This window comes from Dermacentor andersoni, chromosome 7 (genome assembly GCF_023375885.2).
Source record: "Dermacentor andersoni chromosome 7, qqDerAnde1_hic_scaffold, whole genome shotgun sequence".
NCBI lineage: Eukaryota > Metazoa > Arthropoda > Arachnida > Ixodida > Ixodidae > Dermacentor > Dermacentor andersoni.
Window position 1 is genome coordinate 31,935,398 of NC_092820.1, and position 25,603 is coordinate 31,961,000.

At 43.1% G+C, this 25,603-nt stretch overlaps 1 long non-coding RNA gene across 1 annotated transcript; it reads right to left on the reverse strand.

The window, feature by feature from the left end:
- Positions 1-845: 845 nt before the first annotated feature.
- Positions 846-11,070, reverse strand: LOC126535336 (uncharacterized). The gene is made up of 4 exons (XR_008613410.2): positions 11,002-11,070; positions 6,573-6,758; positions 4,598-4,759; positions 846-951 (listed from the first exon to the last, which is right to left on the reverse strand). It is a non-coding gene; the product is annotated as an uncharacterized lncRNA (long non-coding RNA).
- Positions 11,071-25,603: the final 14,533 nt, after the last annotated feature.

Below are 25,603 nucleotides of genomic sequence, written 5' to 3' on the forward strand. Positions count from 1 at the left end.
GATGCGAGAACTAGACGGCTGGTTGTCGTGTCCGCTTTGCCGCTAAATCCTACGGTAACACCATTTAAAAGTCCAAGTTTTCTAGGTACACTGTAAAAAAAAATTTCCTTACTTTACAGAAAATTTGCTGGTAATTTGTGACCGAACACTCTTCCGTAAATTAAGAACGGTCATTTCCGTAGAACATACAACTGTAAAAGAGAGACCGTAATACAAGATACGAGTGCTTCTGTATCTAGAAAACGGAAGACTCTGTATTCTGAATCTGTACTATATCCGTTAAAGTACGGTGCTTCTCGTATTCAGAAAACGGAACACACTGTATGCTGAATTTGTACTATAACCGTTAAAATACAGGTGCTTGCCGTATTCAGAAAACGAAAGACTCCGTATGCTAAATCTGTACTAAATCCGTTAAAGTACAGGTGCTTCCCGTATTTCATCTTGCAGAGCATATCCATTGTTCGAAAAATGTGCCATCGGGGACAAAATCGCCCAGGACGTGCGAGAGTTGACCGAATTTTATGGTGCACTATTTGCTGGGATCAGCCGTGCTACCATCTGCTTTCGGAATGTGCATACGTGACCCACTGTTTTCAGCGGTCTTGAACAGAAATGCAATTTGGTCAACGCTCGCACTTCCAGGGTACTTTTGTCCACGATAGTACATCGCCTTTAATGCTAATGTCATGAAGGCAGCTCATAGACAAAGCAGCAGGTCACCATTGAGAAAATTGTCTTGCCAACACACTGACATGGCTGCAGAGATAAAACACTTTGCACTTTGTGATATGAATGCACTGCATAGCATATATACACAAAGGTGCAACATTTCAGTCCTCAAGTTCTTAGATCACAGAAGCAACTTTATTTTCTTCAATCACTCGTCTTGCACTTCTTCCTGGTGAAAGTTGTTCTTGACCCAAAATGCTTGCAAGGATAAACTTGCTGCTGTTAGGAGAAACAAATAGTATTCGTGAATATCCATCCTAAAGAAAGCGGCAAAAAAGTATAATCACAGAACACGACAAAGCAGTAACTTCTGTGTTAGAAAAACATGTAAGTAGACCAACATTGTTGGAACAAGGGATGTTGCTATAGCCAACATTTCGACATAGGTGCTTGTCATTAGGGTAGCTAATGTTTTCCTTGGCTGTGTTGTTTTGGATTGTGCATAGCTCACTGGCCCCTAGCCTCATTGGGGGAGAAGAAACTGGTGCATATAATAGGTCAAGAGAAGCCAAAGTGTTAAAATAAAGGAAGGAAGGGTGTGCTTAGCAGTGGTGATTGTGATGGAGTGGGTATGAGCACTACTGTCAGTTCTTGCAAAGAGTAGGGGTGACCAAAACAGAAAATGATGTACACATGTAAGCAGTCATTAATCCAGTAGACCTAATCTTCCGAGAAGACAAAATAGGTATCAAGACAAACAGTTTGCACTTTTGAAAAAGGAAAACGAAGAATTAAGGAAAATAAATTTTTTATCAAGATGCATCTGGTTAAGATCACTGTAAATGGTAAATGAAGGCACATTACGAATATACACTTTGTTAAAAGCCGATGAAGAAAAGATATATTAACGAAATATTAGAAAATAGGGACATCAAAATTAAACTGGGTATGACCATAAAACAGTAAAGAACAGCCTGTGGAAAAAAATGGGATGGACAATATGATAACCAGGTGTAAGATTGCAAAACGTCGAGCGCTGTTTATATTCATGCTGCTGTTGACGGCTTCAAGTTTCTGTCTTCCTGTGGAGCTTTTGTCTTACTTGAACAAGGAAATTGGTCATTTTTTAAACAAGTCATTCATATGCAGTTCAAAGCTTCAGCATTATTATATTGAAAGAAAATATTATGGTCAGTTCTCCTGGGTGTGCTTTCATTCACCAGTTATTTCCACCGGTGTAAGCTCAAACTTTAATGGTCTAAATGGACCTTAGCTCCTCGCAAACCATAAGCTGGTCTATTTTTCAACACAGATGCCTGCACTATATATGTGTTGGCAGGAGTGCTAGCGAACTACATTAAACTTGTTGCCACAACCAAAGTGAAACTTGGTAACAGTGACTGAAAAAAAAAAAAAAACAGCATTCCACAATATTGATTCAAGTCGTCTGGAAAAGTTGCCTAATTTAATGTACACCCCCCACCCCACCAGACACAATTATACACCACACTGACTCTCATGGTGTCAACCATGCTATTATAGCACTAGGCATCAAGTAGGAGAATTAGAAGATAAGAGGGCACAATGCTTTTTGTTAGAACATCAGATGTGCTTTACATAAATGCTACATTCCAACTAACAAAGGAGCAGCCGATGGTGACCAATGCATACGAAAGCTAATGACATTCTGTGCAGCAGAATGTTGACCATGAGGCGTTATGCGCACAAGTGCACTCATTCACACAAAATGACATCCTGCAGACAAACCTTGTGCCAACATTAGTTGGAAAAACACCACAGTGGAAAGCAAAGAGTGCTGAATTTGTTGAAAATTACTAAAAATTATTCGCTTATTCATTATCCTTACTGTTCGTTAAAGATTCACAAATTGTTCCCTACGGGTGCTGTAAACTGCTTTTATAGTGGTAGCAACAATGATCTGTGGCACAGACAAGAATAAATGCTCATGAAGTTTATGCAAGAGTATACCCTACAAATTACACCCCATTTCACATTCCAATGTGGTAGAAGAGAAAGACGAAAAACTACTTTCTCGTGGAGGATGCATACCCCAGAACAGAAGAAACAAGTGTACCCTAACCATTGCTGCTGCCGATGCCTGTGCACTAGCAGTTACATATAATATGGCAGTTACAATTGTTTTTCCACAAGCACTGCAAGCTGCTGCCAGTTTACCAGTACAGAGCTGTAATAAATTTAGGGCAAGTTAAAGCTCTCTAATGGATTCATCTCATATGACACAATTGGAATGCAATATTCTGCAAATAAGTGAAGAGCGATGTGCCATCCCATACAATGAAACACCTTTGAAGAATCTGAATCACCACCTGCACTCTTAGGCAGTTACACCTTTTGGAGTGCCCCTTCTGCCACAAAACAATAATCATTATCTGCCTTGATGTGTTTCCTTTCTTTAAAACGCCACGCCCGCTACTTTCCTTTCGGGAATGCTATCATGCTGATAACGCGCATGCCGTTCGTTACTGGAAAGTACAGGGCTCGCAGCGTTAAAGAAAGGAAACGCAACAAGGCAGATGACGATTATCGTTGTGTGGCAGAAGGGGCACTCCAAAGGGTGTAACCTTGCCTAAGAGTGTGGGCAGTGATGAGGTAAAAGAGTGTGTTCTGTGTAAAGTAGTGCACCTGTATAACCTAAAGCTGTGGAGAATGCATTTAGTATCAGCTGTGAAGGTTTCTAATTTTAATTGCACACAGTAAAAACCTCCATGCAGTTTTGCAAAACGCAAACCCCCTACCTTTTTGTTGTTCAAAGGCAATGACACGTAGGGCCATAACATGTACATTATGAGTTTTGTTCCCAAACAATCAAAGTGAATAGCACCACCTTAAGTGTTATGTGCCTTCTGTCTCACATTTTCTGTCAAAAATTGTTAGTGTCAAATGCTGCGATCGGCAGAAAAATGGATTTCTGGAGCAATATAAAGTATTAAGTACCGTGATCTCAGTTCTTTCACTGCTGTTTAAGCATTATCGGGTCTTAAAGTAAGAAAACGAGGAATAAATACACACATATTTTATGCCACAACCCTCATGAGACATTTAGTAGTCTGGATTATAAAGGATTCCAGATTTAGAATGCAGGACAGATTTTATTCCACTGAAAGAATGGCATCATGCCAATGATTCTGCATTTGGTGCTATATTTATTTGTATTTAGTTCCGCTGGAATGTGTGTGTACTGTCAGCGATATTGCTAGACATGTTTTAGATTGACTGTTTTCTAAATTTAGGCAAATTCGTATTCGCAAATAACCTTGTATGACACCAAGAACTTGCTTAGCAGGAGTATTTCTAACATATGCAAGATATGAGGATCTTGAATGCATATGTAAGCCTTGGGTGCACGCGGCCCCGTAATCTCATCAGCAAGCTTCTGGAACTCATCTACAAGGTATGTTATGATGAATGTAAACTTGCTTGAACAGGAGAAATAGGGAATTTAACAGGTGAATTATGCAGCATAAGAATGATGTCAGCAAGAAGCAAGCATCAAGAAGCACTGTCACTCAATGCGCATAGACTATCAAACGCAAGAATTATTTGGGATGATTTAAAATTCTGGCATTGGAACGAAATGTCTTTTAATCTATATATAAACTGATTATTCACTCTACTACCCCTACCTTTACCAGAAACATTCATAATCATTATCCTATCTATGCCACATCATCCTAGCTAATATTCAAGCCTTCATAAGCTGCTTTTTTTACTGCTAATTCTCTGTGGGAAGGAGGTGTCTGTATGAAGACCATATCATATACTTATTACTCGTTTTTTTGATAAATGATAAGGGAAAAACTTCACACCAAAAATGCATTGAGCTTGAGCAAGTTCTACGTTTGAAGCTGTTGATTCTTTTTTCCTTTTGCCATCATTGACCGACCTGGTTAGCTAAGCAGACAGAAAAGCTGCAGGAGAAAGGTAGGGGTGCCAAATTAGACTTGTGCCCCAGGGGACCTTTTCACGGTCACTGGAGGAACTGCCTGTCGCCTCGGCATCTTCCTTGAGGGCCATGGCCATGTCTAAGAAACCTTGTCTCCACAGGCTACATAAAGAAGGATAATTTTCTGAGCCAAGTGTTTTTCTTAAAAGAACCGATTTAAGGTGTATTCGTGGCTTTGCACCACAAAACTGACACATGACTGGCCACTCAAGACACTTTATGTGTTCTCGCAGGCTTATTCCTTGGAAAAACACTTTTATGTAGCACACAATGAGTAACAGTAACAAAAAAGTGTATAAGGAGGCTTTCATACTTCTCTACAACTTTTCATTGAAACATTTCATTTAATTATTTGAGATATTTATTAACTAATTAGGAATTATGTAATTAGGCAGAATGCAAAATATAATCAGGGTATCTCCAAGCGACGGCAAACAACATTACCTTCATTTTGTCTAGCTACATTGCATTTACATATTTCTAAATCTTGGTGCACGATAGTTAAGACACCCTGTAGTTCAAAAAACAATATTACAATTTTCATAATCATCTCTTGCGTGTTATTGGTGGCTATGGCTGCTTCAAGTTATTCTTTTAGTACGGTACAAGCAGTTTTGAAGTGAAATTGTTTTGCATTGAGGGCATGTAATCTAGAAAATTAAGCAAAAGGTCAAGTTGTGTTCACTATTCAGATGTTTAACTAAGAAGCTGCAGGAAAAGGAAACAGCACACAACACCTAATAAACAATGCAAAATTTGAAAATTTAAACTGAACAAGAAACCAGTTTTTGAAAACACAGAAAAAAGCCAGCAGCTTACGTCGAATACACCCTTGCTATGTACTCCAAGTGAAGTTGTTACCGCAATGCTTGGGCACCATATGAACGTAACAATCAACAACTTTGAGCAGAAAATTAACACCACTAAATGAACTGGCCTTTGAAGATTCTTGATCTGAAATCCTCAATGACTTGTTCTGGCGTTTAATCTGTCGAGCTCAATCTGTATTCTCAAAAGCTCGCTCTCGGCCATAATTTCTCTAAACGCAACATCAGCTTAAATCTCAAGATAGGGTTGACCTGTAAATAAAGTGGATAATGCATGGCAAACATCATGAACACTCTTACATGTTAACCAGAGGGTTCACTCATGCAGCCATGAAATTGTGATGCAGACACGATATATTGAAGCTGGTTTTGTGAAGTGTTTCATGCTTCCAAGGCTTCTTCTCCAGTTGTGAAAGCTGTCTCCACTAGCTAAATAAGCGATGAGAATAAAAAAAGAACTTCAACATGCTCCCAATACGTTGGCCATTTGCAAGTAAACAGCAGCCTTTTTGGGCGCCCAGGTTGCCTGGTGCAAATCTACTATGCCACAGTACTTGCGTTACCCAGTACCAGCCACTTTAAAAGGCAATGTGTTCAGAGCTCTTTCCTTCTGCTTTTTTGCTTTGGAAACAGTTTACCATATGTTCAGTAGGTGTCGAGAAAGGGGACAGAAAACACTGTGCACCAGTGATTTCTATTGTTTTGCTGGATGCAGCACACCGCACCGGATGCAGGTGAAGCCAGTGGAAATGTGGTGTCATGCAGGCGCTTGTCCTGGAAGCAGGGCATATGGTCGACTAACTAGTGCGTGCGATCAGATAATATTGCTGCTGAAAATCTTTCGTGGTTTTTCACATTTTAGGAGGTCTCTACATGTCTGGTAAGCGCTTTTATGACAATCTGAACCTGTATACGATAGTGTTCTCTTACATCAAGTTTTTTCTCATTTACCAGTGTTTCCATTGCACGCCACTTATGTTAGCTACACTGTAGACACTGCAATGGAAAAAGTCTGGACACCTCGAAACACTGCTTGGGTAGTTTATGGCACATCAGGCAGGCATGTTAGGGGTAGAAATGCCACACACCCGTGCAAACGAAGTGCTGCCGCAAAGTTGTGAAGCACCAACTTCCGGGACAAGGTTGGCTTCAGTCGAGGGCGCTCAATATGCTGTGCATTCCCTGTAGTAGAGATCAGTGGTGTGGACCCTTTTATACTGGCTTTCTTTTCTGGTCGGAACCTTGGCAACAGCTTCCACCATACTTTTTTGAACCTGCAACATGTGCAGAGAAAGTCACATCACTGTGCGTTGATTGTGTGGCTTTATTGTTCTACACATTCTATCAAATCATTAAAAAATACAGTTCGCACATTTTTACTACTGTATATAGACAGTCTAGTTGCTAGACACGCGAAACATTACCATCCCTCTGACGGAATGCAACAATAGAAGCGTACACTGTAAAGCTACACTGAAATTTAAATTGATGTGACACCGTATGAGCATACAGTATGCTTACTGTATGCTCTAGCCCTGTGTCAAGTAAAAGTTAATCGTCAATCATTTATGGTGTATTTCTACTTATTCTGGGTAATCAAACTGTACAATCAATGTTCCAAGTTTACACATCGTTGGCTTTTGATTGCCTATGTGATCCGTTTCCTACTTACACATGCAGTAATCCCACTGTAATAAGGAAAGAGTTAGAAAAAGAAATGCCATGATAATCTTCCACATTTGCTGAGGGCAGGAACAATGGCCAATAGCATGTGGTTGAAGCTACATAAATACTCAGTTTTCACACAGCTTAATTGTTCAGCAAGTAATAAAGAGGTACGCTGCGCGCCTCTGCATGACCAATAAAATCTGACTACTTGACACTGTACTAAGGCTGCTGCTTGATAGTGTTCGGCAGTTCGGCTTTGGTTTTCTGATATACAGAACTGTTTAGGTACCAGTAGTTTTCTTTGCGATAACAGAAATTGGAGCACTGGCCATTTGCACATAAATAATGCGTCAGCAAATATAACACAAGGATAGGAACATGGGTATGTTAGAAAAAGTACATACACATTATGATTATAATGGGATGTGATGCCACAATGAAACAGAAAGCAACGCGTAGAAGTGGACGGCACTTCCATGCCACCAAGGTTATTGGACAGACAGTACTTCAGAAGTGCCCGCAACACAGTCAAAGAAGGCAAAGCGGCATTTCTTTGCGTTCAACACAATGCATTGGCGGGCTAGTTGGTGCGAATCCATAAATACTTTGTTTAGCGCAAAACAATGGACACAAGAAAGACAACCAGCACAAGGCGCTACTCTCAACTGACATCACTTTATTGCGTCACTCCTTTATGGATAGTAGAATCTAGAAGAACATGTGCAGCGAGCACCATGTGCAGGGACCACCAACAACCGATCACAAGAGCGCACTCATGCGACGGGATACAAAAAAACATATTGAGCACTGCACAAGGTTAAAGAAGGCACACTAATGCACTGTGACCCCAATGACTGTATGAAGAAAGCTTCTCATAACTCTCGGGCGGTGGTATCACAGCACTTTTTCAAAATCATAGTATCACGAAACATGGCTTTGGATTTCCATATTTTACAATGTTGAGCCAAATGGGAACCTGTGCCTGTTAGTATGGATCGCTTATGTTCGCAATGTTTCGTGATACTACGATTTTGAAAAAGAGCCGTGATACCACCGCCAGAGAGTTATCGGAAGCTTTCTTCATACATTCATTGGGGTCACAGTGCATTAGTGTGCTTTCTTTAACCTTGTACAGTGCTCAATATGGTTTTTTTGGATTCTGTCGTAAGAGTGTGCTCTTGTGATCAGATGTTGGTGGTCCCTGCACATGGTGCTCGCTGCACATGTTCTTCTAGATTCTACTATCCATAAAGGAGTGACGCAATAAAGTGATGTCAGTTGAGAGTAGCGCCTTGTGCTGGTTGTCTTTCTTGTGTCCATTGTTTTGCGCTAAACAAAGTATTTATGGATTCGCACCAACTAGCCCGCCAATGCATTGTGTTGAACGCAAAGAAATGCTGCTTTGCCTTCTTTGACTGTGTTGCGGGCACTTCTGAAGTACTGTCTGTCCAATAACCTTGGTGGCATGGAAGTGCCGTCCACTTCTACGCGTTGCTTTCTGTTTCATTGTGGCATCACATCCCATTATAATCATAAGCTTGAAGTGCCACAAAATATAAGGAGAAACCTGCATTATAGTTTTGTTGCAAACAAGAATATAACGTGAAGTGCATTCTGAGGCCAGAAACCATAGAAAAAAATTTCATGATGCACCACTGTGCAGGGTTTTATAGCAAAGTCAAATACATTTAGTGTAAATATCACACTATAATGGTACACAATGGTGGTAATCTGTAATAATATAAAAGGTGCCTTAATGTTACAACAAAAGTTGACATTACTTAATAATAGCCCTGTAAAATTTAGCATGCAGGGGCACCACTTGGTTAAACAATAGTGATGTAATGTCTATGTACACAAGTATTACCCATGCATTTCTGCCATTGTCCAAATGGCATAAATGAATGAGTAATACTTGTATACATAGATGTTACATCTCTATTGTTTAAAAAAGTGGGTAAACTATGTCTGCCTCATGCAAGATTAGAATTAAACCATAAATTATATATAGTCACCCTAACAGTAACACCTCATTTGAACTTCACAGTAAGTAGACGTCACCTATTCAAAGTTTATATGTTGAATGTGACGAACCCTCATTGCAGCAGCGCAGAGCATTCCTCACATTTCCTTACGTACTCAGAATTCAGTCATCACCGCAACACATATGCTACAACATCGTCACACAGTGCAACTCACGCTTACACTACACAAATAAACCAAACATGATTAGGCCACTTGTACTGCGGTATGAGCAATAGTGTCGGGATTATGAAATTCCCCACGAAGTCCTCCAGGTTGCCAAGAAACCAGAACGGTTGGCCCCGTGGTACGATTTCACGCAGTTGTGCGACTGGACATTAACACATTTAAGGAAAAGAGACACTCCCCACGACCACATTATACAAGAATTCCGTGCTCTTCAGGACCAATATCAAAATCACATGCAATTCTACACTGATGGGTCCAAAACAAAACAACACGTGGGTGTAGGGGCCGTAACAGAAAATTGGGAAAGAAGTATTCGTCTACCAAAACATGCCTCTGTTTTCACTGCAGAAGTTTACACTGTATGGGTTGTAGTGAAAAGGATTATCATTGGCAAGCACAAAAACACAGTCATTTACACTGATTCCTTAAGTACACTGAAGGCTCTAAACATAAAATCTGAGTGTGAACCCCTGTTAGGGGACATACTAAACATGGTCGCACTTAACAATTATGGGAGATCAATCCACTTCTGCTGGGTACCAAGTCATGTTGGGATACCGGGTAACGAAGCAGCCGATAGATATGCATCGATGGCAGCGAACAAAGAGATAACAAACACAACACTTCCATACAAAGATAGCATCCGCGCGATTAGAAAAGCCTTAACGGCGAAATGGCAACGCGAATGGGACCATTGTGCTGACAACAAACTACATCTCACGAAACCCATAGTTGGCGAGTGGAAGTCATGCTACCATCAGGAGCGGTTCATCAATGTAGTTTTATGCCGACTACGCATTGGGCACACACACCTCACACACAATTACTTACTTACGAAAGAAGACACACCAACATGCGAGAAACGTCAACAGCCACAAACAGTTATGCACATATTACTCACATGTACGCAGACTGAAACACACAGACGAACACTTTTGCACAAATTGTATCAACTACACATACCTTTAAACCCTGCTCTAATTTTAGGTGATGATCCGCTAGTCCCATTATGTGACGTTCGTAAATTTCTAGACGACACTGGATTTTTACATAAAATATACATTATTAACAAAGCCTTTTCCTTCATTAACTGGATTTTAAAACACCTCATGTTTGGCGCAGCATAGCCTTAGCCGCTTTTGCGCCAATAAACCCCATTTAACTAACTAAGTAGACGCCTGTTGATGCCAGCCTCCCCCAATGCTAAACTGTGCTGCATGCTTTACAGAGAAATTATAGTGGTATCACTAAACTCTGAAGCTATTCAGGACTGCAGCATTGTAGAAGACATCTACAAATGTCCCATTTCATGTGTAACAGCCTGAATTGCTTGCACATCTTACCAAGTGCAAATTAAAATTACTTCTCCTTGTTTAGCATTTTTGCCTGCTAGACCACAATCCAATGTCATCAATATATTAACATATTACCTCAAAGAACCTAATTTGGCTTATAGATTAACACCTTCGCATACTGCCACAGCTACACTCTGTCATATGCGTTGCAATCATGAAGGAGTGCTTGTCCACCAGCACTCCAATGTCGCTAACAGTGATCACCTACACAGCTTGATTCAGGTGGCAGGTGGCAGTCATGATTCAGGTGGCAAATAGCTAAGAGAAAAAAAAATCCACTCACTTTGAGAGCTACAATACTGCAATAACTTGAGAGAGATGGACCCATTGCAGGCAGCAGACCTCTTCTCAGCTACATCACAACAGCAACTTGCCTTTCAGTAAAAGAAAAGGATTGATTAGTAATGATAAGTTACGTTGTTTTTGCTGAGTATCAACACAATCTGACTTTCCTGCATATCCACTCCCCGCTTTAGTAATACAACTGAATTATTTGTAAAATAAAAGAGTCAATGATGATACCATTCGCTTCTCTTGTAGGTCCAATTTTTTTCGCACTGATACCCCGTTTACTGCTTGCTTACTTACACGAATGCCTTGACTGCCCAGACATCATTCGAAGCAACACGTCTTGCTGCACTGCAAAAAGTTGCACTGAGGAAACACAGCAGAGCAGCCAGAGCAAAGAACTGTTTTTTTTCTGCTCACAATTAAAACGTGCACCCAAGCAAGAAGGTAACGATCACAGGTAGTGAGCGACTGCTATTGCCTCGAACGTTTATTTCCGTATTTTAACAGAAGTTCTTGTATCGGATACAGTATGCTCTCAAGCCAATACAAGCGTCAATACAAGTGCGCAACTGAACGCATTTTTATTCTACGCTTTTAACGCGAGTGAGCAAAAGGTTAGAAGTACCTCACGGAAATTGCGATCGAGCCGATCGCGCTACGACTGGAATCGATCTGAAAAGATAGGGTGATCCCTTTCCCCATTCATGCGTCAGTTTCGCCCTAAGACGTTGCATAGTGGCCTTTTGAAACAATATTTCTGTTCGCGACACCGGCTTACCACACATCACTTTAACACCTACGTTATGCAAACCAAATAAGATTAAAATGGGCTTACCTCATGAGCAAGTTACGAGTGCGCGTAGACTGTTGAACACCCGTTGAGAGCAAGCAGGATATATCCGTGTCCAAGCGCATACGTGCACCGAAACACAGGAAAACTTCTTCGATGCCGCAGCGTGCAGAGTTTTGTACACGAAGTGAAAGACATCCAGCGCAAATATCTCCGCGCGATGACGGCAAATGACGAGCGCACAAACGTACAAAACACAGCGACAAATTCGGAACTTTGCCAATTCGAACGTGCCGAGACCCAAGCAGCGTAACCATCCATCGCTTCTGTTCTTCGCTCCCGATGCGTCAATCTCTCTTCCTTGGAGTCTTGCTTCACTCTTGAGTACAAATCAAGAGATATTTACGGCAAATTAACAACTTTTACAACACGACACGAAAAATTCCGGCTGACTACACATGCGCAGCTTCGTCTGCCACTCCTAACGGACGCGCAGCGCGCCCAGCCCCCTGGTGCCGGACTCTGTGAGCACGGAGAAACAGAATCGGTTTCGTTTTCGCATTTGTGCTCTAGTTACTGTATCGTATCAGTTCAACGAGCACAAGCTATCTTGGCACGCTGGAACGACACGTGCCTTTCCTTGCCCTCTATTTCCACTACCCCCTTTCCCTCGCTCTGGTATAAAATGCCCAGCTCAATAAACATAACAGTTCACTGTTGTCTTGAAACGCATGCTGTTGGTTTCTTCGACCGGGACCCGGTCGATGCAGTTACTGTAACTGCAATATAATTGCTTGACAATTAATTGAATTCTAAAAAAAGAGAACACTTTCTCTCCCACAAGTTAGCGCGTTTTATGCAAAGGGAGAGAGAATGCAAGAACAGAAAGGCAGGGAGGTCAACCAAAGCGTTCGCTACTGGGGATAGCTGACCCCTGTGCTGCAATGAAGTGCAAAGCAATGCACTGCGATGCGTCCATAGTCTCTAGTAGAGTGGTAATTTGGGCTGGTTGGTGCATGTAATGAACGGGTAAATAATGAGTTGTGTCATAACATTACCCATATATAAAGCACATGGAACTAATGGTGTTGCATTCTAGGTCAAAAAGAAATAAAGATTGAATCGTTACATCTCGGCACTGGGCATTCGTTCTTTGCGTATTATTTTTTTTTCTTCTTTTTGACAGTACACACAGTACTGTCACGGTAATAGGTCCTTCATCTTCAGTCACCTTCCAGTAGTTTACACACATGTCGGTGCATGTTCGCGTTCTTTATTCTACCGTACAAAAACGAGCGCGCTTACCGGTCTTGGTTCAAGATGAAGCGCCAAATGTTTGCGATTACATCTTATCGCAAGAATTAACTCATGAACAGTGAAGATTATGCGTAATCGATTTGTCTCAATGAATGGGCAGTTATTGTCAGAGACGATATATTTTGTAAATATTATGGGAATGAGTTAAAGCAACTACATTGCAGTTCAGCAATGCCCTTTGACACTTGGGTTAATTGCTTGCCGCATTCGAAAATTTCATCCGACCGTTGTACTTGGATCTATAGGCCGCCAGCCCCCTTCGAGACCATTTGTTGCATAATGTAAATGTCGTTACGGTCATTATACCACTCCCTGCATTTAGGTACTGATTTAGAGTGCACACAATTTTTGGCGTATACAGAGCACCAATGTCATTCCCAGTGCACCAGCACCTGAATGCTGCAAGCTTGTTTACGTATGCACGTATGTCCACGGCTCTTCGTTCACTTAAAGTACAACTATTAACTACAAAGCGCTTAATTTGAGAACATTGCGAGAACACGCATATATTTGCGCACATGATCAGCGAGACCCATATGCGCGTCAAACTGCGACCGCAATAGAAGATGCGTATATATATTTATACGATCTGTTATTGCAGCTTTTGGTAGAAGGCTAGCTCTCACATTTTGTACGCATCTTCATAATGCGTACAGTTTGCGTGTTCAATAAAATATTGTTGGCTGAAACTTTACGAGTACGAGCGCTCATTCAGACAGCTTAAGTTTTCTCACAATAATACGGATGTTCGCACAACAAAAATACGGAATTCTGTCTGTTTCGTCCAAAACAGTGTATAGCCGTACATATGATTACAGTGAAAATGTCCGTAAAGCTGAAAACGGACAGCACTTTCCGTATATTAACGGCACATTTTGCCGTATTTTTGAAATATGACCTAGTTTCCGTATTTTTACCCTGCAGTTCTCCGTATAATGACGGAAATCCTCCGTATAATGACGGAAATTTTTTACAGTGTATCAAGTCAATGGTATACCTGTCACAGCTCTCATAGGTGCCGCAAAACGCATCTCTATTGCGAGCGGTCGTCTTCGCTCTCATTGAAAGCAAATTCTGACACCTACCATCCCTCGCCTCGCCGACGGCAGCACCACTCCCGTGGTGGGAATGTGTACGGCTCATGTAATCAGTGCTGGTCGTCATACTATCGTTCTTTTCAGCGTGTTTGCCCACTGGCCCCATGGCCTTATACTTGACGTGGGCTTTCTCTCTAATCAATATTCGCACATCGATTGTTCCGCATGTACTGTCCGCCTCGAGATGGGTTTTCTCTCCGATCCTCCTGCTCCGTCTGAGATTGGTGCGAGTGATTTTGGTCATGTCCCACCTCAGGTCCTGACGTACATGAAACTTTCACCTTCGCCGCCAGTACCACACGATGATTAATTCGCTGCTCCAATCACGGCCGTTGTTCTCACGCACAGCGGCACCGCCCCTCATACCCTACTGACGGTTACCGAAAACCGTAATGCCTTCCCGTGGTCAATATTGAACTTACAACGCAAGTGCCGCGACACAGAATATCCGGGCCACGGTGAGTGCTTTAACAAATCGCTTCATTGAGACTTTTGCCGTCGGCAGCTCCGGTGAGCCTTTCAATGTGCCAGTTGTTCTAGCCAAGAGGTTAAAAAAATGGTTCCTCCGACATCTTGCCTGGCAAAGTAGAATCACTTTGTAACTCACAGGGTTTTATGGAGGTATTTATGACCAAAACGACACTCATTCTGACCCATCTCTTGTCAAACATTGTATCCACAGCGCAGATCACAAGCCAACGCATTGGCCACAATGCCGAGTTTCAGTGTCCGCGCGCAAAGTCACCGATACAGAAGTGGAGAAGCAAGGAAAGAATACATAATTCATAATACATAGTACATAATTGACACATCGTCAAATCCATGGGCGTCACTTATGTCACGCCTCCTTGCCTACAACACTATTATTGGACCAATCTTAGAATATGCAGAAATTATCTGGGACCCTTTTACAAAGGTAAACATAAATAAACTTGAAAGAATCCAAAATAAAGGAGTAAGGTTTATATATAACACTTACGGGCGAGCATCAGTCAGTGACCTTCTCAAAAAAAGCGGTTTACCCTCTATTCCTAACAGAAATCGCATATGTCGCTTAAAGTTTTTCTATCAATTAATAATAATTTCAAAGTTTACACCTCCAATATCCTTACCTATTCCTCGGGGTACCAAACTAGAAATCGCCATTCTCTTTCTATAACACCATTAAATCCGCGAGGTTATTGTTTTAAATATCTCTTTTTCCAAGGACCATCACTGATTGGAATAACCTCACGGATGACGTTGTCAGACAGACATCATTACATTCATTTCAAGAGCATTTGAATTGATAGTTGTTAATTGACCTTGTCGCTGTATTCTCTTGTTGAATTTCTATGTGCAATTTTGTTTTCTTTGTGTCTGTAATTCTGTATCTTAACACAATGTTTCCCACCTGCTATGATCTTGTATACAAGATCGCAGTATTCATGAATAAAAAAGAATGTTGGTGAAAAAAAAGAGAGCACGTGGAGATTGTGCCTTGACTGTGGCCACCTCAATAACATCACAAAGAAGAACATGTGCCCCTTACATCGTATAGATGGAGCGTTTGATTGCCTCTATTTTGCCCAGTACTTTTCATCAACTGACCTTCAGTCCAGGTATTGGAAATCGCTGTAGACGAAGTCGATCGTAAAATAAGATTTTTTATAAGGGCGGACGCATGTTATCAATTTAAGGTTATGGCATTTCGCTAATATACCGTGCGGGCAGTCATCGAACGTAATGGCCTCTTTACTTCAAGGGTTTAAATTGTGAACAAGCCTTTCATACCTGGGTATTCTGATGCATTCTCGCCTACTCAAGGCGCACACCTTCAGCGACTCTCACTCCTTCTTGGTATTTTTTGTAAGGCTGTCCTGCAGCTCAACCCGAAAAAGTGCTATTTTGGCCGCCGACACATAACTGCGCTTTTAAATATCGTTGGCGGTTCTCAAATCCGACATGACTGTGGAAAAACTTCGCGCCGTCAACAAATTATCCGTGCTGCCCTTGACAGAAGATGTATACAACTACGTAGGTCTTTGCCGTTACATCCGCACGACAAAATTATCTCAGAATTCTTTGAAAACATGCGTGCCTTTCTCGTGGGGCTTGTCCCAAGCTGCCGCCTTCTCTCGTCTCGCGACCTTACTCACCATCCCACCTATATTCTCAATCACATTGATGTTTGAGCCCCTACACATATGCGTACCGATGGGAGTGTCCACGGATTCAGTGCTCTCTTAGACCAAGTTGAGCATTGTCATGACCGTGTTATTACGTACGCCAGCTGCCTTTTCTTACATTCGCACTGCGACTACTCCAATACCGAGCGACAGTGTCTGGTTCTTCTCAGGTCTGTTTTGAAATTCCTTCCCTTCATATATGGCCGACACTTTTGCATTGGCACCGAGCATCAATCTCTGTGTTGGCTTTCGTCCTTTAAATACCCCGCACAGAGACTTGGACGAAAGCCTCAGGACCCCTGCGGATTTGCGGCTGCAGGAGTATTCCTCTTGGCAGTCTACAAATTTTGGCACAAGCACACCAACGCCGACTGTTTGTCCCCTTACCTCCGTGGATACACCCGACGCAGGAGACACGGCCGCTTACACCTGCGTTTTCTCTACTTCCCAGCATTTGGAAACGACCAATGAGAAACTACCTGACCCCACGCTGCGGACTCTCATTAAGCGAGTTGAATCTGTGCGTAATAACCCATCAATACGGTGGTTCGTCCTCCAGGGCGGCGTTTTGTACCACCGTAATTTTCACTTCCATGGTTGCGTCCGTCTCTGTGCCGTCCCTGTGCACCTTCGCTCAGCCGTTTTTCAGGAGCTGCGTGACGCACCTGTTGCATGCTTGGTGTCACTCACACCACTGACCTCGTCCGCCGTCGCTTCTAGAAGGCAGACATAGCTGGGTCTTTGCAGCAATATGTTGCTGCGAACGAGCACTGTCACCAACAGGAAAAACCAGCGACGCCTGTTGCTGGGTATCTTCAAACCCTTAGGAATTTAAATGACGGAATATTGTGAGTGGGTTTATATCTTGTCGGTCCTTCCCCTTAGTGCAGGTCCAAATACAGGTGCATCGCTGTGGCTAGTGCTTACGCGGTTCGTTAGCCCATTACGTCAGCGTTTTCAACCAAATGTGCACTGCTATCGAGGACTACCTCCTACACATCATTTTAGTGCAAGGTGCCCCACGACAGCCACTCCCGGACCGTGTCGTATTTCCTCGTCCAAGTAATCACCGACGTCTGGCTAGTACAGAGCTGAATTAAAAAAAATGAAATGACACGTTAACGGAATGGCGCCAACAAGCGATTTGAATTGCGCTGCTGCTACCGCTTGTTGCCACAGAAACAAGCGAAAATGACGCTACTTCTGTGGATATAGCGCGCCAGAACCATCGCTTCATACCACCGGCAAAAACAAGGGCACTCATCTGGCGTGGCGAACTTCGTTCTCTGGGACCATGAAATGTATAATAAGTGCCACCACCCTGAGGCGATGACATTATCAGGGAAAATGTTTTATTAGTTTGCATATCGACAGGAAGGCACATTGCCCTTAAATAATGCACAGTTGAGCAATATATGTGAGATTCTATGTGCCATTTCGCACTGATAAGACACAAAGGTACAATCACAGAAACGATAGGAACTGTGAAGAATTTAAATTCACAAGGAGCACACGTGGAGCTCACGTGAAACAAGGCGGCTAGGAGCGTGCTATGCATTTTGATTGAAGTTCCCTTGCCTTGCGAAGAGCTAAGAATATTTTTACGTCTGACCTTCTACAACAAAGCTTCCATGTACGTCAGCGTACCATCTTTCCTGTCACCTTCTACGAACCGAATTTTTTTTTTTGCGTCTGAGTATTGGGACAATGTAACAAGCTTGCTCTAAGGGACTACGTTTCACAACTTAAGGTCACGTTTTTGTTTTTTGTATTTCATAAAAAGGCACCTTTAACTTGATGGCGAGTCAGCTGTAGGTTGACAGTGACGTATGCATTGCTGTGCTGTGGCATTTAATACGTCATTTCGAATGGCGTTTTAGGCTGTTAGAGACCAAAGCACAATGCTAGCGAAAATGAAGAGATACAAAGTTAGGGTCGCCTGTATCAAGGGCCAGCCGCAGGGGCGTAAGGAAACATGTTGTGGCTGCTACAGAGGCCGTATGCGATGTAACTAAATACACAGAACATTTATTCAAACATTAGGATGCTGATATGCCCAACCTATGTTTCAACTGGAGCCGTTCTTTCGGTCTAAGTTTGCAATCGCGCCCACTCCCTGTTTGTAGTGGGCCAGTTTGTATCGCGGAGAGTGCTTGGACACTTAAATATAAGATTTGATGCTCCTACTGGTAGCGCCTGAGATTGCCCTGCGCCGTATGAGGCCATCAATCTCGTTGATGATTCGAGCTCCAGCGATCGACTCGCTCTGCTGTGCTTGCGGTTCTTAAGAAGATGGAGACGTTCCACCATGGTCAAAGTGGTTTAGTATACCCCTGGCTTGTTTCCCGAGGGTCTTCACGTTATTTATGGATCCTTTAGGCTGAAAGCGGGGCGCCATAGTCGGGCAAACGTGAAATTGATGCAACAAATCTCACTTTTGTAGAACATATACCTCCTGGTAAGCATCACTTGCAGTTTGACGAATAATAGCTACTATGGCTGAGTGTGCTCTCCCAAAACTAGAGCACTCCAACTCAGATGGACAAACGTGCTGCCTAGCTGTGCCTCTGAGAAGGCCATGCGCTGGGCTAAACTTACCTCTGATCGCACCGTGCATGGCGTGCACCGCGCATGCTCTAAATCTATATTGGAGTAATGGTTACCTTTCTGTACACAAGGATACCAATGTTTGTGTGTAGGCAGACCTGTTGCAATGGTATCAGCAGTAACCGTACTTTATGTTTTTGTTGTATCAGTTTTTGCAATTGACTCTCCTCAATGCTTTCGACAGACGTATCCGTTAAAAAAAAGATTTCCTAGTCCGCATGACGCGAAGGGAGGCACAGTTGCGCTCAGTTACAAAATGTCGCGTCGCTTGAATGCGTCGTTTCTCAACTTTTCTCATTCAGTGCCAATTGAACGTTTGTTGCCATACTGAATGTGCCGAAAACTTAGTGTGTATGGCTTTCGGTCTCATTTTCTTCTGCCAAGATGTTTTGGTAAAATATGGCGGAAAACGCATGGTCTGTACGTTGAAGTAGAGGCCGCAACTACAAGAATAGACTAAAAAGACGCGTAAGCGAAAAATTTTGTGCATATTTAATGCAATTAGCATTCTTCCTGACCTGAGGTGTACAGCACTCCACGAATATTTGTACGCCACTGGTTGCTCGGATATACTTGATCAAGCTCATCGCGCTGTAACTTTTATAAAAGAGACAAACTGAGGTTAACGTTGTAGCTTAGTTGTTTTAATGAGAATTCCTCCAGGCGCTATTTCTTAAATTTTGACATTCTTTTAGCAGCGTTAACTGCAGTGACTATTATTATGTTAGTGTACTGTACTCTATGCGTAACTAACTTTTCTTTGCAAATAACAAGACCTAGGTTAATATTTCTTTTATTGTACCATTCTTCTAGTAGCGGGTTGATTGAAAAAGTTGAAGGAACTTTTTGAATGGAGCTGACAGCGAGTGCTTAACTGGTTTCTCTGTCGACATAAAAGATTCGTGTTATTCTTTGCCACATGAAGGTTTGCTGTCCAGCGTCGATGCGACTATAGATGAGCTAGGCGCTGTCCTTTCTTCTAGTGCAAGTGGTGTCAGTGGGGCAAGGGTTTTAGAGCTTTTATCATTTTATCTGAGGTCCACGTTTCTTGAATTTTACAATAACATTTACCTGCAAAAGCAGGGTGTTTGCATAGGCTTATGCATAGAACCCATACTAAGTGACCTGTTTTTAGCCCGATGTGACAAAGCTCTTTTTTCGCGGTTGGGCTATTTGGGCTTTCCAAAGGTTTTTAGACATGTAGATTATTTTTTTGCATATTTATGTAGATCATTAGTTGGTCCGGCCGCCAGTTCTCATGTAGATTGCTGTTTTGACTGTTGAATCCCTGCTGTCGATAGTATTCTTGCCTCATTCAATGAGTAATATAGGCCACTTACGTTCACTACTGAATTTCCTGCGCAGGGCAATATCAGGTTTTAGTCTTGCGTTTGCACTTCAAAGCTGAACACGTGTGTTGAGTATACGAGCCCAGAGCTAACAAGCCGTCCTTGAGGTACAGTTCTGCGCACTCAAAACTCATAAAAAGAAGTGGCATACGTTCTTGCTTGTCTTGCGCTCTCTCTAAGGTATGCGCTCACTTGCTGGATGAAGGCCTTACTAAGCAGGTGGCTCGTCTGGAAGCAGCGAACTATCCAACACATATCATTATCTCGGTTGCTGAAAGCCTGTATTGTCGAAGGAAGGTAATTTCATGCCTGAGCGATGAGCAGAGAGCGGATGACGAAAGGAAGAAGAAAGAACAAAGGGACAAACGAAAGGTGGCTGTAATTCCTTACTTTCATAAGGTTTACAACAACCTAAAAACGTAGGGCAAAGGTCCGGTGTAAACGTTGTTCTTACAGCACCTAACAAACGTTTTAGATTGAGTTTGTTTAGTTGTCCCACGAGGAAACGAAAGCCAGGTTGCTCTACCACGCACAGAGATTATTTTGTAACATGTACTCGTGACGTGGTGCATAAGATTCCACTGTCATGTGGGAAGTACTCCTTAGGCCTGACGCGCACATGTTTAAACGTGCGTCTGGCGGAGCATAGCAATTAAGTAGAGAGCATCGCAATAGATGGGCATCTGGCTGCCCATTGTAGAAAATGTGACGTGAATGCACCATGCTGCCCTCTCTTAAAACAAACTGTTGTTGTCTATCGCCACAGGAATAAGATAACGAGGGAAATTGTTGAAGCAGCTGAGATAGCTAGAACAGGTGACGACTGTGTTAGCACGCCGTCTATTCTTTTGTCTAAAGAAAGAGCTTGAATTTTTTTGGCATAGCAGTCAGATGACTGCTTTTCGTTTTCTTCTTTCCCTTCAGTCGGTCTATTGCAGCGGCTTCCCTGTGAGTATATGTATGCTTACCAGCTGCAATAAACCAATTATTGAAAGTTAGCGCTCGTGAGGTACTCTTGCTACGTCCTTGTGTCGTTCTTGTGTGATGTACCCAGTTTAAGATTGAAGTACCAACACGCCCAAACTTCTTCCGTGTTAAAGTAAAAAATGGAGCTGCGTAGGTCATGTGATGCGTAGGTTAGACAACCGGTTGAAAATTAGGGTTACAGAATGGGTGCCAAGAGAAGGGAAACGCAGTTGAGGATGGCAGAAGACTAGTTTGGGGTGATGAAATTAAGAAATTCGCAGGCGCTAGTTGCAATTGGTTGGCGCAGTACAGGGCTATTTGAAGATTGCAGCCACAGGTCTTCGTCCGGCAAGGGACATGAAATATGTTGACGATAATTATGTGAATCTATTTCAAGTAAATTTACGCTCTCAGACTGTACAATGGCGCATCCCTTCAGTTGTGAACATCTTTGATGCCAACTTGGGTAACCTGGTATGTGCCGCGCTACAATAACCAAAAAGATTTCTCCAATGCTGAAATGAATCGATCCGACGAAGCAAGGGCTCCCCATGCACAGCAACCCGACGCATTTGCAGGATGTGCAGTAACTGCACTGGGCCTGGACCGCTCTTCAAGGACATTGGGTAACTGAATATGTTCCACTAAGTGTGTGACAACCAAGGACACATTGGTCAGCGTTCTTCGGCACCGGCGTGGCTGAGTTCTCGTCACGGAGGTCACGCGTGCACTTCTCGACAGCGCGACAAAATGGCGCATGACCCAATTGCCCGACCTAACTGTCATCATCATCATCAGCCATCAGCCACTGCAGGGCAAAGGCCTCTCCCATGCTTCTCCAACTACCCCGGTCATGTACTAATTGTGGCCATATTGTACCTGCAAACTTCTTAATCTCATCCGCCCACCTAACCTTCTGCCGCCCCCTGCTACGCTTCCCTTCCCTTGGAATCCAGCCCGTAACCCTCAATACCCAGGGGTATCCTTACTTGTCCTGCCCATGCCCATTTCTTTTTCTAGATTTCAACTAAGATGTCATTAACTCATGTTTGTTCCCTCACCCACTCTGCTCTTTTCTTATCCCTTAACGTTACACCCATCATTCTTCTTTCCATAGCTCGCTGCGTCGTCCCCAATTTAAGCAGAACTCTTTTCGTCAGCCTCCAAGTTTCTGCCCCATACGTGAGCACCGGTAAAACACAATTGTTATGCAGTTTTCTCTTGAGGGATAGTGCCAACCTGCTGTTCATGATTTCAGAATGCCTGCCAAACGCACCCCAGCCCATTGTTATTCTTCTGGTTATTTCAGACTCATGATCCGGATCCGTGGTCACTACCTGCCCTAAGTAGATGTATGCCCTCACCACTTCCAGTGCCTCGCTACCTATCGTAAACTGCTGTTCTCTTCCGAGACTGTTAAACATTACTTTAGTTTTCTGCAGATTAATTTTTAGACCCACCCCTCTGCTTTGCCTCTCCAGGTCTGTAAACATGCACTGCAATTGGTCCCCTGAGTTACTAAGCAAGGCCATATCATCACCGAATCGCAAGTTAAGGTATGCTCCATTAACTCTTATCCCCATTTCTTCCCAATCCAGTTCTCTGAACACCTCCTGTAAACCCGCTGTGAATAGCATCGGAGAAATCGTATCTCCCCGCCTGACACTTTTCTTTATTGGGATTTTGTTGCTGTCTTTATCCAGGACTACGGTAGCTGTGGAGTCGCTACAGATATATTTCGATAGTTTTACATAGGGCTCGTCTACAACCCCATTTCGTAATGCCTCTATCTCTGCTGAGGTTTCGACTGAATCAAACGCTTTCTCGTAATCAAAGAAAGCTATATGTAAGGATTGGTTTTATTCTAAGATTCCGGTACGCTCTAAGTCACGAGGCACTGTATATAGAGGGTGGCCAGTTTTTCTAGAACAATCTGCCCGCCATCCTTCAACAAACCTGCTGTTACCTGATATTCCGCAGCTGCCTTCCCAATTTGCATAGCTCCGAAGGCTTTCTTTACTTCTTCAGGCGTTACTTTTGGGAAGTCAAATTCCTCTAGACTGTTCTCTCTTCCATTATCGTTGTGGGTGCCACCGGTACTGTATAAATCTCTTTAAAACCCCTCACCCCCTTGAACTATCTCATCCATATTAGCAATGATATTGCCGGCTTTGTCTCTTAATGCATACATCTGATTCTTGCCTATTCCTAGTTTCTTCTTCACTGCTTTTAGGGTTCCTCTGTCCCTGATAGCATGTTCAATTCTATCCATATTATACTTCCTTATCTCAGCTGCCTTGCGCTTGTCGAATAACTTGGAAAGTTGTGCCAGTTATATTCTGGCTGTAGGGCTAGAGGTTTTCAAACATTGGCGTTTCTTGATCAGATCTTTCATCTCATGCGATAGCTTATTGGCATCCTGTCTAACGGAGTTACCACCGACTTCTATTGTACATCCCTAATGATGCCCATAAGATTGTCGTTCATATCTTCAACACTAAGGTCCTCTTCCTGAGTTAAAGCCGAATACCTGCTCTGTAGCTTGATCCCTAATTCCTCTATTTTCCCTCTTACCGCTAACTCATTGATCTGCTTCTTATCACTTCGGTTCTTATCGACCAGGACCTAAGTGTACACCACCCAACTGCAATGCAAGATGAAGAACCACCGACGTCGACGTATTTATCGACGGCCACGACGTCACCGCTCTAGTAGACACAGGAGCCGACTACTCCGTCATCAGTGGACCCTACGCAGCCAAGCTGAATGAAGTGAATACCACATGGAACGGCCGTCATATGCGGAAAACTTCAAGACACCTTAAAACACCGCATCGAATCTGCACAGCAAAGGCCACAGTGCATGACCGGACTTATACTGCTCACGTCACGTAAATCTCGGCATGGACTTTCTGAATAAACACAGTGTAGTCATTGACCTAAAGTCGAACTCGATAACGCTGCGCGCACACCAAGTGATACCGCGGAGAGAGCTTGCCGTAAGGGTGTCATGAGAGTATTTGAAAACCAAGTCGGCATACCACCTTGCTCCAGTATTATCAATGCTGTCAAATTTCCACCAAGACGCCCGCAGACGTACAAGACGCCATCGAGGCCAACCAACGTCCACTGCTTCACCGTAAAATTTGCGTCGCAAGACGGATTGCTCTATCCCAGGGAGAAAAAGCGAAAGTGATGCCGTGTAAGTTCAGCCAGCAGTTCAAGCCCATCAACCAGGGCACGAAGATCGCATACATTGAAGAAATTGTGGAAACCAGCAATGCCTTTGTCCTATGGCATCCTGCCACATATACCTCGGTGAACATAGGCCCCGAATTATACTTTTACATAAACTCAAGTCTCCCCATGAGTGAGCAGCAAAGGCTAAAACATTATCGTTGTGGGTGCCACCGGTACTGTATAAATCTCTTTAAAACCCCTCACCCCCTTGAACTATCTCATCCATATTAGTAATGATATTGCCGGCTTTGTCTCTTAATGCATACATCTGATTCTCACTTTCGCTTTTTCTCCCTGGGATAGAGCAATCCGTCTTGCGACGCAAATTTTACGGTGAAGCAGTGGACGTTGGTTGGCCTCGATGGCGTCTTGTACGTCTGCGGGCGTCTTGGTGGAAATTTGACAGCATTGATAATACTGGAGCAAGGTGGTATGCCGACTTGGTTTTCAAATACTCTCATGACACCCTTACGGCAAGCTCTCTCCGCGGTATCACTTGGTGTGCGCGCAGCGTTATCGAGTTCGACTTTAGGTCAATGACTACACTGTGTTTATTCAGAAAGTCCATGCCGAGATTTACGTGACGTGAGCAGTATAAGTCCGGTCATGCACTGTGGCCTTTGCTGTGCAGATTCGATGCGGTGTTTTAAGGTGTCTTGAAGTTTTCCGCATATGACGGCCGTTCCATGTGGTATTCACTTCATTCAGCTTGGCTGCGTAGGGTCCACTGATGACGGAGTAGTCGGCTCCTGTGTCTACTAGAGCGGTGACGTCGTGGCCGTCGATAAATACGTCGACGTCGGTGGTTCTTCATCTTGCATTGCAGTTGGGTGGTGTACACTTAGGTCCTGGTCGATAAGAATACAATACAAAGGCTGTTTTTGGACGCCATCATTGATTCAACGAATACTAGTTGTAAAGCATCGCATATACAACCGAAGAGTGCACTCGGCCTCTCTTTCAGAGCCCTTACGGAGTTTCGACTCAAGAAGGTGAAGTTAGAAAAGAAATGAATGAAATGCTGTGCGACGACATCATCCACCCGTCAAGAAACCCGTGGG